The sequence below is a fragment of the Camellia sinensis genome, chromosome 1 (genome assembly GCF_055761805.1).
Source record: "Camellia sinensis isolate YWXY chromosome 1, ASM5576180v1, whole genome shotgun sequence".
Classification (NCBI taxonomy): domain Eukaryota; kingdom Viridiplantae; phylum Streptophyta; class Magnoliopsida; order Ericales; family Theaceae; genus Camellia; species Camellia sinensis.
Window position 1 is genome coordinate 234,733,382 of NC_138961.1, and position 14,847 is coordinate 234,748,228.

The following is a 14,847-nucleotide window of genomic DNA, read 5'->3' on the forward strand; positions in this document are numbered from 1 at the left end:
AACACCCCTATGTTGGGGTAGGGTTTCCCTGTCCTATTTTGCCAGGAACTAGGGTTTCACTATGTACACAACAGTTTCAAACAACCTATCGGGTAAGCAACCTGTCCTAGTTTGGAATGGTCACTACGGATTCCGAATATGCACTAGGTCGAATGGTCAAAAGGGTGCCCCGGTAAAAACCAGGGTTTGTGCTCCCATACTGTCAGAGCCCATAACCGATCAGCCTTATGGTCATGCCTTGACAAGACAAGCCTCCGGCAAACCGTTCAGGAATGGCAGATGGCAAACACGGTGTTCCTAGGCGCACCAATGCACATGCAATGCAAAGAAACACATAAGTGAAATCAAAACAGGATATCACGAGTTCGAGTCAAGCTCTCTAAATCCCCAGCAGAGTCGCCAGAAACTGTAGACGCGCCCGTGTGGGCCTCATGCTACAGTTCGGACTCGATTTGTATCACGGTTCTTAATCTGAACCAAAGAGTCCAAATCTGGCAAATCGTTTTGAGAAACAGATTTTTGAAAAAGTAGTGCCAAACATGGACTGCTTTGCCAGATACAGAGTCGCCACCTAAATATTTTTTATGGGAGAATTTAGGAAACCCTGACTCGGTGCCGAAGGCCACATGTCCGTCATCACCGGAGTTGTCTCGGCTCGGGAGCTTGGGTACGATCGGGGAAGGTCAGCTATGAGCATCCCCTTTCGCCCGGTCCGAAGACCGGCCTCTACTAACCGTGATATCCGTTTTTGAAAACTTTATGTGTTCTTAAACCAATTGTTAGCCTAGAATTACTATGTTATGCGCGCAGCAAACAAGTATAGACCAAATCGCCCAAATTGGAACAAAACATTTCATGTTTGTTTTGAAAATGGTTTGCTACTCGCAAGTAGGCTAAAATGCATATTTTGCCACCCTCAAGTGGGCTTTTAGAAAAGATGATTTTGCCACTATCTAGTGGGCTTAAAAATTCACAGTTTTAATGTGTTATCCCAATTTAAGCAATTCGACCTCCATCCACAGGCATTCAAGCAGTTATATCACATAAGCAGCTAGCCTCATGGTAATCATGCTATCATGGCAACATTCACACGTATGCGATATGCTAAAGCATAAAAGCTTACCTAGTACTCCGAGCCAAAACAGAAACTAGTTAGTAATCATATGCATGATCCTAGTTCATATTAAAAATGGCTAATGCAACACATGCAAAGATGAAATCTAAACAGGCTCGGCTATCCTAAAGATGGCATGTGAAATGCTACAACTAACAAGTTCTCAACTTGGAATTGAAATACAAGTGCAGTTAGCATGATGTGCCGAGCCTGATGCATGTCAACAAATGCATGAATGCACGCATGCATAGCATAAGGTATGCTAAAATAAATGTGCCCTAATCTACCATCATAAGCAGGTAAATAAAAGGGAAGAAAGACGTGAGGTTGGAAGACATACACACACTCACGCACACTTATTACAAATTTGCCCTCACTCAGAGGGACCAAATAATAATACAAATTAATTAACTACGCAAGCTAATTAAATATTACAAATTGCTTAATTAATTAACAAATTAACTAAACTAAAGAAAAACAGTAAACCGCCTCGGGGCGAGGGCCAGATGCAACACATGCTTGGGACTGGCTCGGAATCGCACTGCCATGCATAGTTTGCCTCTGTTTTCCCTGCTCTGCTCCTCTGAAAACTGCCAAAGTCTCAGGGATGCCTCTCAGGACACTGGGGGATATCATCGGCTGAGCAAAATTTCCACCGGCAGTAGCATTTAGTCACCGGCACAAAATAGATCCACCGGCCATCGATTGACTGCCGGTCGGCACTAAATACTGTCGGCCGGCAATAAATTCCTGCAGAACCTGCAACTCACAGTAGCAGAGGGCAAAATCTTGCATGGCAATGCAATTCAAGCAATTTATGCACCTATCACATTCCTTATCATGTTAATGACTCAAAGGAGGATGTGCCCCGATTCTCGGACCACCAATCACGCATTTCCATACATGATGGCCCAAAGAATCAAGTGTGCAACTTCAATTTCAAAATGCATGCAAACCAAATAAACACACAAGGAGGCCTAACCTCTATCATACTCATCTCAAGAGGCAAGGTGATGCATGCAAGATGCAATGCAACTTAGGCATACGAGCTAAGGATGCAACATGCCGATACAAGCAAGCATGCAAGATGAGCATGCGAATAAGCAAAGGATGGTCTTAAACATGAATTAGGCAGCTCTAGTTAGGCCCAAAACAGTGGCCATAATATGAAAATGAAGTGCCTCGAAATGCATGCACACGGGCACGCAAACCGAGGCAATGGCATACGCAATGCAAAAGCATGGAAATGATATGCAAACATGCTAGTGGAATTTCAGCACTGAAATGTGGGGGAAAACATCCCCGAAATGAGGCGAAAACACACCCGATGCATGGAATTTCTCCCGAAATGCAAAATTAGGCATATGAAATGGCTTACAGCTATACAAAGCATGCATAATATGGACATGGAGCATGAAGACAGAAGCAAGACATCCCTGAGACAAGCATTTTTATAGTTTATGACATGGCCAAACAACAAGCAAAGATAGGGCTAAAATGGCATACAAAAACGGGGCTAGCACATGGATTTCAAAGCAAGTAGCACATAGAGTATCCAAACAGTGTTGAGCCCTTCTTCAATGTTGAATAAGGGCTCAAAATAAGCAACTTCACAGTTTATAACATGCCTCAAAACAGATCACACACAAGCCAAAAATATTACGCAAAATTATGGCATAAAGAGGGCTAATGAAGGAAGTGCTAGCTACTATCCTCAAACAGCAAGAGGTCCTCAATCAAACATGAAGAGGACCTCAAAATATGATGATTTGAAGTTTGGGTCGGAGCCCAAAAGTGCAAGAAACTATGGCTTAGATATGAAGCAAGAAAAGGCTAGAAAAGGGAAGATGAGGACTCACCCTTGAAGACCAGCAAACCAACACCTCTTGGACCAAGTTTGGGAGCTTTTAACCTCTGGAGGACAGCCTCAAGCTGCTGGAATAGGCGTTGGATGCCTTGTGCTATGAGTTGATGAAGAAATGGCCCAAGAACAAGGGTGTTTGATGGTTGAATGGGAGAGATATAGTGAGAGATGAAGGGATATATGTATGTATATATCAGATATATCTATATATCTCTGGTTTTTTGTTCCAAAAATCCAACCTAAACAAAGGAGGAGGAGAGGTGCTTATATAAGGCAAGGAAAGCACTTAACTTACAAGCTAAGTAAAGGGAAAGGGGTCAAAGGGGTTCAAGGCTTATTGGAGAAGCTTGGACAGCTGGTAGGCTTCTTGAGGAAGACAAGATAAGGGGTCAAGGCTTCCTCAAGAAGCCTTGAGCAAAGGGTACAAAAGAGGGGTCCAAAGGTGGTCAAGGGTTCAAAATAGCAACATATATGCACGGGGGAGTGTGCTGGTGCATTCCAACTGGCACAGCTGGGATGCACCAGGCTTGGAGGGTGCAAATGGTGCAAACCGGCCAGAAAATTTGGTCGTCGGCCAAAATAAAGTGCCGGTCGGCATAATATTTTGCCGGTCGGCAAAATAGATTGCCGATAGATGATTCCAATGTCAAAAAATGGCCGGTGGGTATGCAAATTGAAGCCCCAGAAGTTATCTTTCCAATGGCGTGAACCTTGCATCAAAATTCCTCCTGTGCAAAAAGTTATGCCCTTTTCGGTGAAGCCGCGCAGACTCGATCAAATCGGGATGATGCCCAGCTTCAACCAATCATATCTCCTCCACCCGGACTTGGCTTTGGGAGATTCTTGAGTACAAAGTGAAGCCCTGGAAGTCTTCTTTCCAACGATGGTGGCCTCATAGCTTAAATCCAAGTATGCAATTGAATAAGCCCGATTTAGCGAGGGCTGCTCGATTCTCTCCTACCCGGATTCATGCCGAACTTCTCCCAGACCAGTTTTCTCCTCTCCTTTCCTCTTTTCTTCAACTCCAAACCCCTAAACAAAGTGTTTTGAAAGATTTGCCTCTCTTCTAGCTGAAGAAACTGATTCTTTGCCCTGCACATCTCTCAACACCGAGCAAACCATCAGTAGTGCCCAAGTCTTAAGGGCGGTCAAAAATGGGGTGTCTACACGCACCGGGCTAGCACTCACTCAAGTCTCAACAAACACTTACCGAATAATCAACGGGGTCCACAAGTTAAACAACCGGCTAGGAACCAACTTAGGTTTAGCCGAGATACTCCGTCAATACACGCTTGGACACACGGGCGACGGCTTCGCCTATTACTTAAAAATTTGACCGGGCAAAGAAAAATTAGTGACCGGCACCCCAGACAAGGACTTACACGACGACGACTTCTTCTAGGTGTCCTGTAACTATGAAACAGCCGACGTACCGGGCTGGTTCATTAGCAAGAACTTCGGCGAGACATGTAAGCCATGCTAACTACTTGGTCAATTTATCTTTCTTTGATATTCTGTACTTGACACTTTTCTTCTTTTCTTTGCAGCCATCCAAGCCTTGCAAGCCAACTACCACTACCCCAACGAAACAGCCATAAGGATCGTGCTCTGTTACCGCAACCGAGATTGTAACGAGCTCCTCGACTACACTCCAACATACCGGTACTCAGCTCCACGCCGGAGTAAGGTCACAGACTTTCTCCGTGCTCCATCACCTCCTCCAGATCCCACACTGCCAGACATCCCCTTCATCCGTTTAACCAAGGCAGAAGAAATGGCAAAGAGAAGCCGTATCAAGAACTTACTCACCGCAACCTCCACCGAGATACCGAGCATACCAACCCGCTTACCAGTTAATCCAGCGGGGCCGTGGTGGCGTTGGCATCTCCCGTCGCCGGGTAAGCAAGCCAAGACCTCCGCCGTGCTGGAAAAAGACCTCGTGCAGACCCATCTGCTGAGCTGGTTGCGGAGCTCAATACCGAGCAACCTGCAGTCGCAGTCAACCCAATGCCCACGTGGAAACCGCAGCTCAAACACTGGGGCAAGGAGATCCCGGCAACAACCTCTGCCAAAGGCGACAAAGAGCACCTACTCGCCTTTGACCTTTCAAAAGCATTTCTCCTACCGAGCAACGTGGTTGGCAGTGACCACGTGCCAGACACCCGGTTGGTGAAGTCTGCAGTGAAGTGCATAACTAGGGTAAGAGTCTCAAACTTCTACTCAAATTTTCACAAGTGTTCGTACAGTTTCCTCTCTGATCAAGCTTTCTTCTTGTAGGCCATCCAGAAGCAACACTTGGTCATGGAACGAGTTCATCAACTGTGGCAGAAGGCCAATGACTCTGCCAGTCAGGTTACCAGCCTCCAAACCGAGCTTAGGCGGGCCAAGTCGTCGCTGCAAATCGCAAATGCGGACAACAACAAATTGCTCGGCCAGCTTGATGTCGCCGAGCAGGAAAGAGATGTAATAAAGGCCGAGCTGGAGGCCTTGAAACAGTCAAGGGAGAAGGATCTGGAGGACGCCAATAATGCCAGCTTCAAGGAGGCCGAGGAGAGCTACACGAAGCAGGTTCATGCCACCCAAGATATCTACTTCAAGGCGGGTTGGAAGACTGCTTGTGAACAGCTCGGCCAAGGACTTGGGACTGACATATTTGTCTTCTTGTCGACTTACCTTATGCCATACGCCAACGATATCTTCGCTGCACTGCAGGCTGAGGCCGAGGAAGAAGGAGAAAAAGAAGCAGAGGGTAACGCCCAACAAGAGAACCAACCAGAGTAGCCCGGCGCCCAAGATCAAACAATCAACCTGGAGGCAACCAAGGACGAATTCCCTGACCTTTCCCACCCTAGCTTAGGTTTCTTTCTATCTTTTTTTTTTTTTTTGGCTTGCACATGTAACCGGGCTATCCGCCCCTCTTGTAATTACTTTTCTCATCAACGAAAAAACTCAATTTCCTTCAAGTGTTTGTATGGTCTTCAAACGAAATAGCTTAAACCAAACAAGATACCTCGGCAAGACTAACCAGCTTGATTAACCGGAGTAAAATATCTCGGTTTCAAACTAAAAGTTAAGCAAATCAACTCATTCAACCGGAGTTAACATCTCGGTTGAGAGTCAGAGTTGAACAAAACATCAACTCATTCAACCGGAATAAGACATCTCGGTTGAGAATTAAGTTGAGCAAAACATCAACTCTTTTAACCGGAGTAAGACATCACGGTTGAGAATCCAACAGTTGAGCAAAACATTAACTCATTCAACCGGAGTAAGACATCACGGTTAAGAATTAAGTTGAGCAAAACATCAACTCCTTCAACCGGAGTAATACATCACGGTTGAGAATCTAAAAGTTGAACAAAACATCAACTCATTCAACCGGAGTTAACATCTCGATTTTAATCTCAAAATCAACTGGAGTAAAGCATCACGATTGAGAATCTCAAAATTGAAAAGCATCAATCAGAATGCTAAGGCAAAGATGACACACTTCTATATATTGACAAAAAGAATATTACATTCTGAAGTGTAAGGCAAAAAATTCCTTTGCACAAAAAGAGAACATAAGCTAAAAATAGTACAGTTTGAGATTGGCAGCATTCCATGGCCGAGGTATTCCTCTGCCTTCTAGGTCCTCCAAGTGGTATGCCCCCTTGCCCGCCAGACCAATTATCTTGTAGGGTCCTTTCCAGTTTGCCCCTAGTTTGCCTTCACCTGGCACCAGGGTATTGCCCATGACCTTCCTCAAGACCCAGTCACCTACTTTGAACGGTCTGGGGTGCACCATTTTGTTGTATTTCCTTGAGAGCTCTTATTGGTAAGCGGCCACATGGATGAGAACCTTTCCCGGCATTCTTCCACGAGATCCAATTCCAGGGCAATGGCTTCGGCATTCAGCTCTGGCTCAAAACTTTCACTTTTGAGGGTAGGAATTCCAACTTCCAAAGGTATGACCGCCTCCATGCCATATGCCAAAGCAAAAGGTGTTTCCCCGGTAGATCGCCGAGGGGTTGTTCGGTATGCCCAAAGGACGTTGGGGAGTTCCTCGGCCCATTTTCCCTTGGCTTTTGCAAGCCTCTTCTTCAACCCATCAAGGATGGTCTTGTTTGAGGCTTCGGCTTGACCATTGGACTGTGGGTAAGCCGGGGTAGAGTTGTAGAATTCAATCTTTAAATCTTCACAAAATCCTCTGAATAGGCGACCGTCAAATTGCGTGCCGTTATCAGAGATCAGAATTTTTGGGACGCCAAACCGCGTTACCACGTTCTGCTAGACAAACCGCTTGACGTCTTTCTCCTTGATTGTTGCCAAAGGCTCTGCTTCAACCCATTTGGTGAAGTAGTCTGTGGCTGCGATGAAGAACTTCCGGTTGCCTGGTGTAGTTGGGAGTGGTCCCACTATATCGAGCCCCCACATCGGGCAAACTTCTGGCACTTCTCACACTTGCGAACATACTTCTGCGCGTCGGCTTGCATGCACGGCCACTAGTAGCCTTGCGAAATAGCTCGGTAGGCCAAAGATCTGCCCCCTATGTGACTGCCACAGATGCTTTCGTGAATTTTGTACAGGAAGGCGTCCACGCTGCTCGGGTGCACACACTTTAGATAAGGACCGGTAAAAGACTTCTTGTATAAAGCGCCTGACGGAGAGAGCCAAAACTGCTCTGACTTCACCCGGACTTTATGTGCTTCTTTCTTCTAGGCTGGAAGGGTCCGGTCTCTGAGAAAGAGGATAATAGGGTCCATCCATGACGGACCTAGCTCGGTGCAGAGTACTTCTGTTTGCCCTGTTTCCTCAATGCTGGGCTGCGGGAGGAATTCAATTAGAAGAGGGTTGGGAGATGTGCTATCGACCATGGAAGCAAGGCTGGCCAGTTCAACCGCTCGGCCGTTTTCTTCTCGGCCAATCTGTTGGACCCTTATTGCCTAGAATCGCTTGATGTGGTCTCTGACCAGAGCCTGGTACTTGATCATTCTGTCATCCTTTGCTTCGTAAATCCCAGAAACTTGGTTAACCACAAGCTGGGAATTGCTGTAAACCATTAGCTCGGATGCGTGCATCTGAAGCGCGCTCTTGAGCCCGGCCAAAAGCGCTTCGTACTCAGCCTCGTTGTTTGAAGCAGGGAATCCGAGGGTGATAGAATATTCGATAGTCAGCCCGTCTGGTGAAATTAGCACTACACCTAGCCCGGCACCGTGACGGTTCGAGGCTCCATCAACAAAAAGTTTCCACATTTTGCCAACAAAGAGCTTCCAACTGTCTGAGGGGTCCTGAGAGGCTTGAAGGTTGATGGGATCATGGTTGTTCGGCTGTTCGGCTTCAAGTTCTGTGTTGGGCGGTTCCACTTCAGCCCCCCTCGGCGATTCGGCGCTAGACTCAGCAATTTAATCCGTAATGCCTAAGTCCGTAGGTGAATCGCCGGGTTGCAGTATTATGCCGGCTACAGGCTCTATGCTATATGGTTCTATTTCTTCCCCCCTGGTGATGCGACACCGATCGGAGCAGGTTGGTCGGTGATACCCAGCTCTGTCATCGCATCGCCGGGCTGTCGTACTGTATTGACCGAAGGTTCTTCGGCGGGGCGCGCAAGTTCCACGTCGCCGTCATCGCCTAGCTGTGTTATTGCGGTCCGGCCTGCATTCACCTCCTCATCTGCCGTGACATTGTCCACCGGGCATACCGGATGAGTTCCTGATGAGAATTCGGCAACGAAGTCTGCCAATGTCTGGGCTTTTATGGCAGTGCGTGGCTGAAACTTGACGTCAAACTATCCCAGTTCGACCGCTCACTTGAGAATTCGACCGAAGAAATCTGCCCGTTCAAACAAAGCTTTGAGGGGGAACTCGGTCAAAACGATGATGGTATGAGCATGGAAATAGTGCGCCAACTTCCTAGAGGCCATCATCAATGCCAGTGCAAGTTTTTCCAGCGGCAAGTACCTCGACTCTGCTGGTAGCAAGGTTTTGCTGACGTAGAAGATGGGGAGGTGCTTGATTCCTTCTGATCGGACAAGCACCGCACTGACTGCATACTGAGAAACGGCCAGATAAAGGTAGAGTTCTTCGCCAGGCTTCGGTGTGACCAACAAGGGCACTGAAGACAAATACTGCTTGAGTTCGGCCAAAGCCCGGTCACATTCTTCATCCCATGAGAACTTTGATTTCAGAGCTTGAAAGAAAGGACGGCAGCGATCTGATGATCGACTTATAAATCGGTTAAGCGCGGCGGCCATTCCGGCCAGATGCTGCACGTCCTTAGGAGAGCTAGGCTGCTTTAATTCTTGGACGGCTCTGATTTGTGTGGGGTCTGCCTCGATGCCTCGGTTCGTGACTAGGAAGCCTAAGAATTTTCCGGATCCCACGCCAAAGACACACTTGGACGCATTCAGGCATAGCTTGTGTCATTTGAGAATGGTGAGCATCTCGGCCAGGTCGGACAAGTGGTCTGCTTGATGCCGGCTCTTAACCACCATATCATCTATATAAGCCTCCATTGTCCAGCCTAACAGAGGAGCGAACATCTTGGTCACCATCCTTTGAAAAGTTACCCCGGCGTTCTTCAAACCAAAAGGCATGACTTGGTAGCAGAAAAGTCCCCTCGGTGTAGTGAAGGAGGTGATCTCGCGGTCGGGGCCATGCATGGCAATCTGATGATAACCACAGTAGGCATCCAAGAAACTGAGCCTATGATGTCCAGCCGTTAAGTCCACGAGCTGGTCTATTCTGGGCAATGGAAAGCTGTCTTTAGGGCAAGCTCGGTTGACGGTCTTATAGTCGACACAAACTTGCCACTTCCCATTCTTCTTTGGTACAACAACCGTGTTTGAAATCCATCGAGGGTAGTGCACTTCCTGAATAGCTCGTGCCTCAAGCAAGTTCTTCACTTCCTCTGCAACTACCTCGGCGTGATGCGCCGCCGATCTCCTCATTTGTTGAAGGACTGGTTTGGCTCCGGGGAAGACGTTGAGGTGATGGCATATAAAACTCGGATCGAGGCCGGGCATGTCATACGGCGACCATACGAAGACTTCGATGTTGGCCATCAAAACTCAACCATCTCGGTCCTTTCTTGTGCAGTAAGGATTGAGCCGAGCAAGAAGAACCTGTCCGGTCTCTCTGTATCAATTCGCACTTCGACCAATTCTTCGACGACTTTGTCCTCGGCCCTAGTGCCCACATCGTCAAGGACTCCTTGGTCTTCCGGTCGTTCTACCATTTGGACGAAGCCTTTGGCAGCTCGGCTCCCGTTGACTGCCACGAAGCATTGCTTCGACTTACTTGATCGCCCCAAATCTCCTCAATTGTCCCCATAGCCGAGGGGAATCTCATCACTTGATGGAAGGTCGACGCTACGGTTTGCATAGCGTGAAGCCATCCCCTTTCAAGTATTAGGTTATAAGTAGATGGCACCTGCAACACCCAGAACTCCACTTGCTTGACCACAGATCCCGTTTTGACCGGCAGGATAATTTTTCCCAAAGGCCACTCAGGTTGTGAGTTGAAACCAACCAGTGGCGAAGTTGCCGGAGCCAAGTCTGTATCCCGGAGATTGAGCTGTTTGAATGCGTCGTAATACATGATCTCGACCGAGCTTCCCTGATCGATCAAGATGCGTTTGACATCGAATTCTTAGACGCAGAGTGTGACCACTAAGGCATCGTTGTGCGGCGTCTTAATGCGCCCCAGGTCCCTCGTAGAGAAACTGATCACGTCTTTTTCTTCGGTCTTGCCCCTTTTGATCGCGAACTGGACCGACAAAACTTCCCTCATGTGCTCCGCCTTCTTGATCATACCTCGGAGTTCACATACGCGCGTCGGTTCCACAATGCCATGGACTACATTAACAATGCCCTGAGGAGGTGCCTCCAAGTCATCCGATCCTCGCGGATCAACTGGGGCCTGATTTGCCTTCACGCCCCCGTCAATGTAAAGGTCCAGGTGTCCAGCTGCGACTAGCTCTTCCAAGTGTTGCCTTAGAGGCAAACAATCCTCTGTCCGGTGTCCGTGCTCCCGGTGAAATGTGCAGCAGTACCGTGGATTGAAACCCTTCTGCGCATCGCCTAACTTAGCGGGAAACCGGACATAATCCTCGTCACGGATTTCACTAAGTATGTGATAAATTGGAATCTTAAAGACCGTGGTGATGCTTGTCCTGGCTTTCAACCTTATGTTCGCATCAGCTTCGTCGTCGCGGCGGTACTCATCTCGGTCATTCCGTCGACCCCTACCCCAGTTTCGACGATTTGAACCTCGGTCAGACTCCTCGGTGCGATCATTTGAACGGTTGGTCTCCTGTCCGACCGCGTGCACCTTGCCAGCCGACCTCTTATCTGTTGCTACCAGAGTTGCCTTCACGGTTGATGCTACCACATCATCTTCTACTCGAATGTGCTCGTTGATGCGCTGTATTAATTGGCCCATGGATGTCGGCTAGTGTATAGTAAGCAAGTCCCGCAGTCTATGTCCGACAGGGCGACCGCGCTTATACTGCGTGATTGCAAGGTTGACCGGGCAATCCAAGATCTCGTTGAAGGTTTCCCAGTATCTGGAGTTGTATGCCTTGAGTGTGTTGCTTGGCTCCATCTTGACACTGAGAAGGTGGTCAACTTCCTTTGACGTCTTAGTGTTGGTTTTGAAGCGCGTCACAAAGGCTTCCGCCAACTGATGCCACCTTTCTATGCTCCCCTCTAGCAGCCTCTCAAACCATTTCAAGCCCAGCTCGCCCAAGCTTGACGGGAAGATAAGGCACATAAGGGCATCATTTCGCCTATGTCCGGCCATGACCTGTCGGAAGTGGCTTACATGCATATAAGGATCGGTTTTTCCGTCGTAAAGCATGAACTTTGGCTGGTGGAACCCTACCGGAAGCGGTGTTGTTTCTATCTCCAGGGAGAAAGGAGTGGCGCTCAGCCTTGCCAAGTCTGTGTTTAAAAGGAGAGGCGCAGCGAGGCCGGGTGGAGGCATTCTGACCTCTTCACTGGCGTGAACCCATAGGATAGGCGCTGGAACGCCGGCACCCTCTGAGCCTCCCACCGACGAGCCCGTTCCTTCAAGACTTCCCGCAAATCCTCTGAATGAGCGGAATAAGAGTACCTCGACGTCGTCGCCGGACTTGAGGGTCGATAGGTCCTATCTTGCCCGCTGGACTTCTCTTCGTGCGCGTCGGAATCTCCAACCTTGTAACTTCTGGTGATTGAAATGGACGGAGGACGCCGCTGGCTCTGACTGCTTGAATGGCGTGGTTGGGTGCGCTCACTGTGGTCGCCCACTCCAGCTACACCCTTTCCTTTGACATGCCGCATAAGATCCTCCATCTCCGCCGCCATTCGCCGGATGACGGTGTCTTAGTCCCTTAGCTTGTGTTTCAGTCGCCTGGCGTGCGATTCTCTCCGCCACCGATGATCGTCTGGACTCCAAGAATGACCAAAGCTTCTTCCGCGCTTATCTCGCGCGCCTCTTGAGTGTCCTCCTGGAGAAGTCTCCAAGTCTGCCATCGGAGGAATGATGGTGGGATGTTCTTCTCTCCGTCTGCCCGACTCCGGGGTAACTCCGTCGATGGCGGACAACAGAATCTCGTCGTTGTTCGCCATGGACGGCAATTAGATGAGCCTGGAAGACAAGGTTTTGTCTGTCAAGTTTCCCACATACGGCGCCAATTGTACGGGGAGCAAATATTCAAGCAAGCCCGTATTCCTTTCTTCCAAGCTCCTGTCTGTCCGATCGTCCTGCAAGCACAACGGCGGTGAGCTACCCGGCGGTGTGTGGCCGGAATACCCCTCCGACGATCAAGTTAGACACACAGGGATAGAGAGAGAGAGGATTATTGAGTGTAAGTGTTTCCTCTTACCAAATGTTCGTCTGTCCAAGCATGGGGGGCGCAGACATGCTTATATACCTTCTGCGCCCTAGATCTACTCTCATTAGTCTCTCGACACGTGGTACTGCTATTCCATCAGTCAGCACAAATCCAGCTGAACATCACCTACCTAAACTGCCAGCCCACTCTACTGGGAGCTCGGCAACCGGGATGCAGCATCTCGGCTTCCTTCGGCCATGTTGCACTTCATACCCAAATGCTCTAATAACCGAGCTTCGTAAAAGCCAAGCTCGGGTGCATTCCGGCAAAGCCAAGCCTAAAGTAGGGCATGCCGGTTAACCAAAGGCCTTCATGCCGAGTCACGGGTGCGCGCCTTCTGACCGAGCAATGCACGGACCGTGAAACCCTGTGAGGCTGCGGATATCTCAGCCGAACCCTCGCTTGACCGGCTTCTGTACCAAGTCTGAGTAGCTCGGTTCCACACGCCCTTTGCCATTGCCGAGCAAAAATCCCTTCTGGATGGGCCCAGGCTACCATGGCCCAAATGTGTTCGGCCCACAATTTGTCCAACAATACCACGGCCCAATCCAGATCATAAATCTCCCTCTCAAGGAGTATTCGGGCCAATGGGCCAGCCTGATGGGCCTGGGCTGAGCCTTAGGCTTGGGCGGGCTTGACCATTTTTTTTTTTTTTTTTAAATTTTTTTCTACCAAAATTTTATTATTTTCCACTAAAAAAGATTATAGACCTCGGGCGGGCTGGGTTTCGAGCCGGGCCTTAAGTGGGCCTTAAGCGGGCCTTAAGCGGGCCGATGGACTAGGCTACGGGCCGGGCCGAGTTTCAAAATGATGGCCCAAGCCCTGGCTTAGGAGCTCAGGCTGGGCTCGAGCTCGGGCCCACCTCGGGCCTAGGGCGGGCTTTGGGCCACCCATAGGCCGCAAGCCATTTTTACACTCTTAACCCATGTCAGTAATGTAAATTGTTTAATATGTAAAACTCGTTAAGTGCATTATTCATGAAAAAATTACATTGATTAGATATTAATAACTATATGATCAAATCATATTTCTATCGCAATCTACTTCGTAAATTATATTTGAAAATTATTTTGAAAATGTGATCTGATCAAATAGTTATGGGGGATTTGGTGATAGCCCCCTCACTATCTAATTTGTCTTTCAAAAGGACAAGAATTATATAAGTACTTTCAAAACCCCCTAATATTTTGAAACTTGTTTCTTTTACTATATTACTCTCATATCTATCAACTCTCCTATTAAGTTATCTTCACTGTGTATTTCAAAGGAAAATTTTACTCTGTATAAAAGTAAAATTTTACTCTGAAAAACGAGTAAATTGTGAGACTCTAAAGCTAAAAGTAAAATTTTACTCTGTATAAAAGTAAAATTTTACTCTGAAAAATTAATAAAATGTTAGACTCTACACAAAAGTAAAATTTTACTCTGAAAAATTAGTAAAATGTTAGACTCTACACAAAAGTAAAATTTTACTCTGTATAAAATTAAAATTTTACTCTGAAAAACGAGTAAACTGTGAAACTCTGAAGCTAAAGGTAAAATGTTACTCTACACAAAAGTAAAAAAGCGAAGGTAGTGTTTGTGGCAGCTGAAGTGTTTGGCAATGACCACCTCTTGACAGTAAAATTTTACTGTCATTCTAACACCAGAGTAAAATTTTACTCTAATTCTCTCAAACAAAAAACAGAGCAATACAATCAGAGTAAAATTTTACTCTCATTATCTGAAACAAAAGACAGAGCAATAGAACCAGAGTAAAATTTACTCTCATTATCTGAAACAAAAAACAGAGCAATAGAATCAGAGTAAAATTTTACTCTGGTTAGATCAAAAGCAACAAAAATAAATAATAATAATAAAAACAAACAAACAAAAACAAAACAAATTAATTAACAAATCAACATATCTAATTGAGAAGAAAAACTTCTAAAACTCGATCAACAATCACAAATCTCAATGAAAAGAACACATGTGTTCAACAACACTCATACACACAAATATATATATATATATA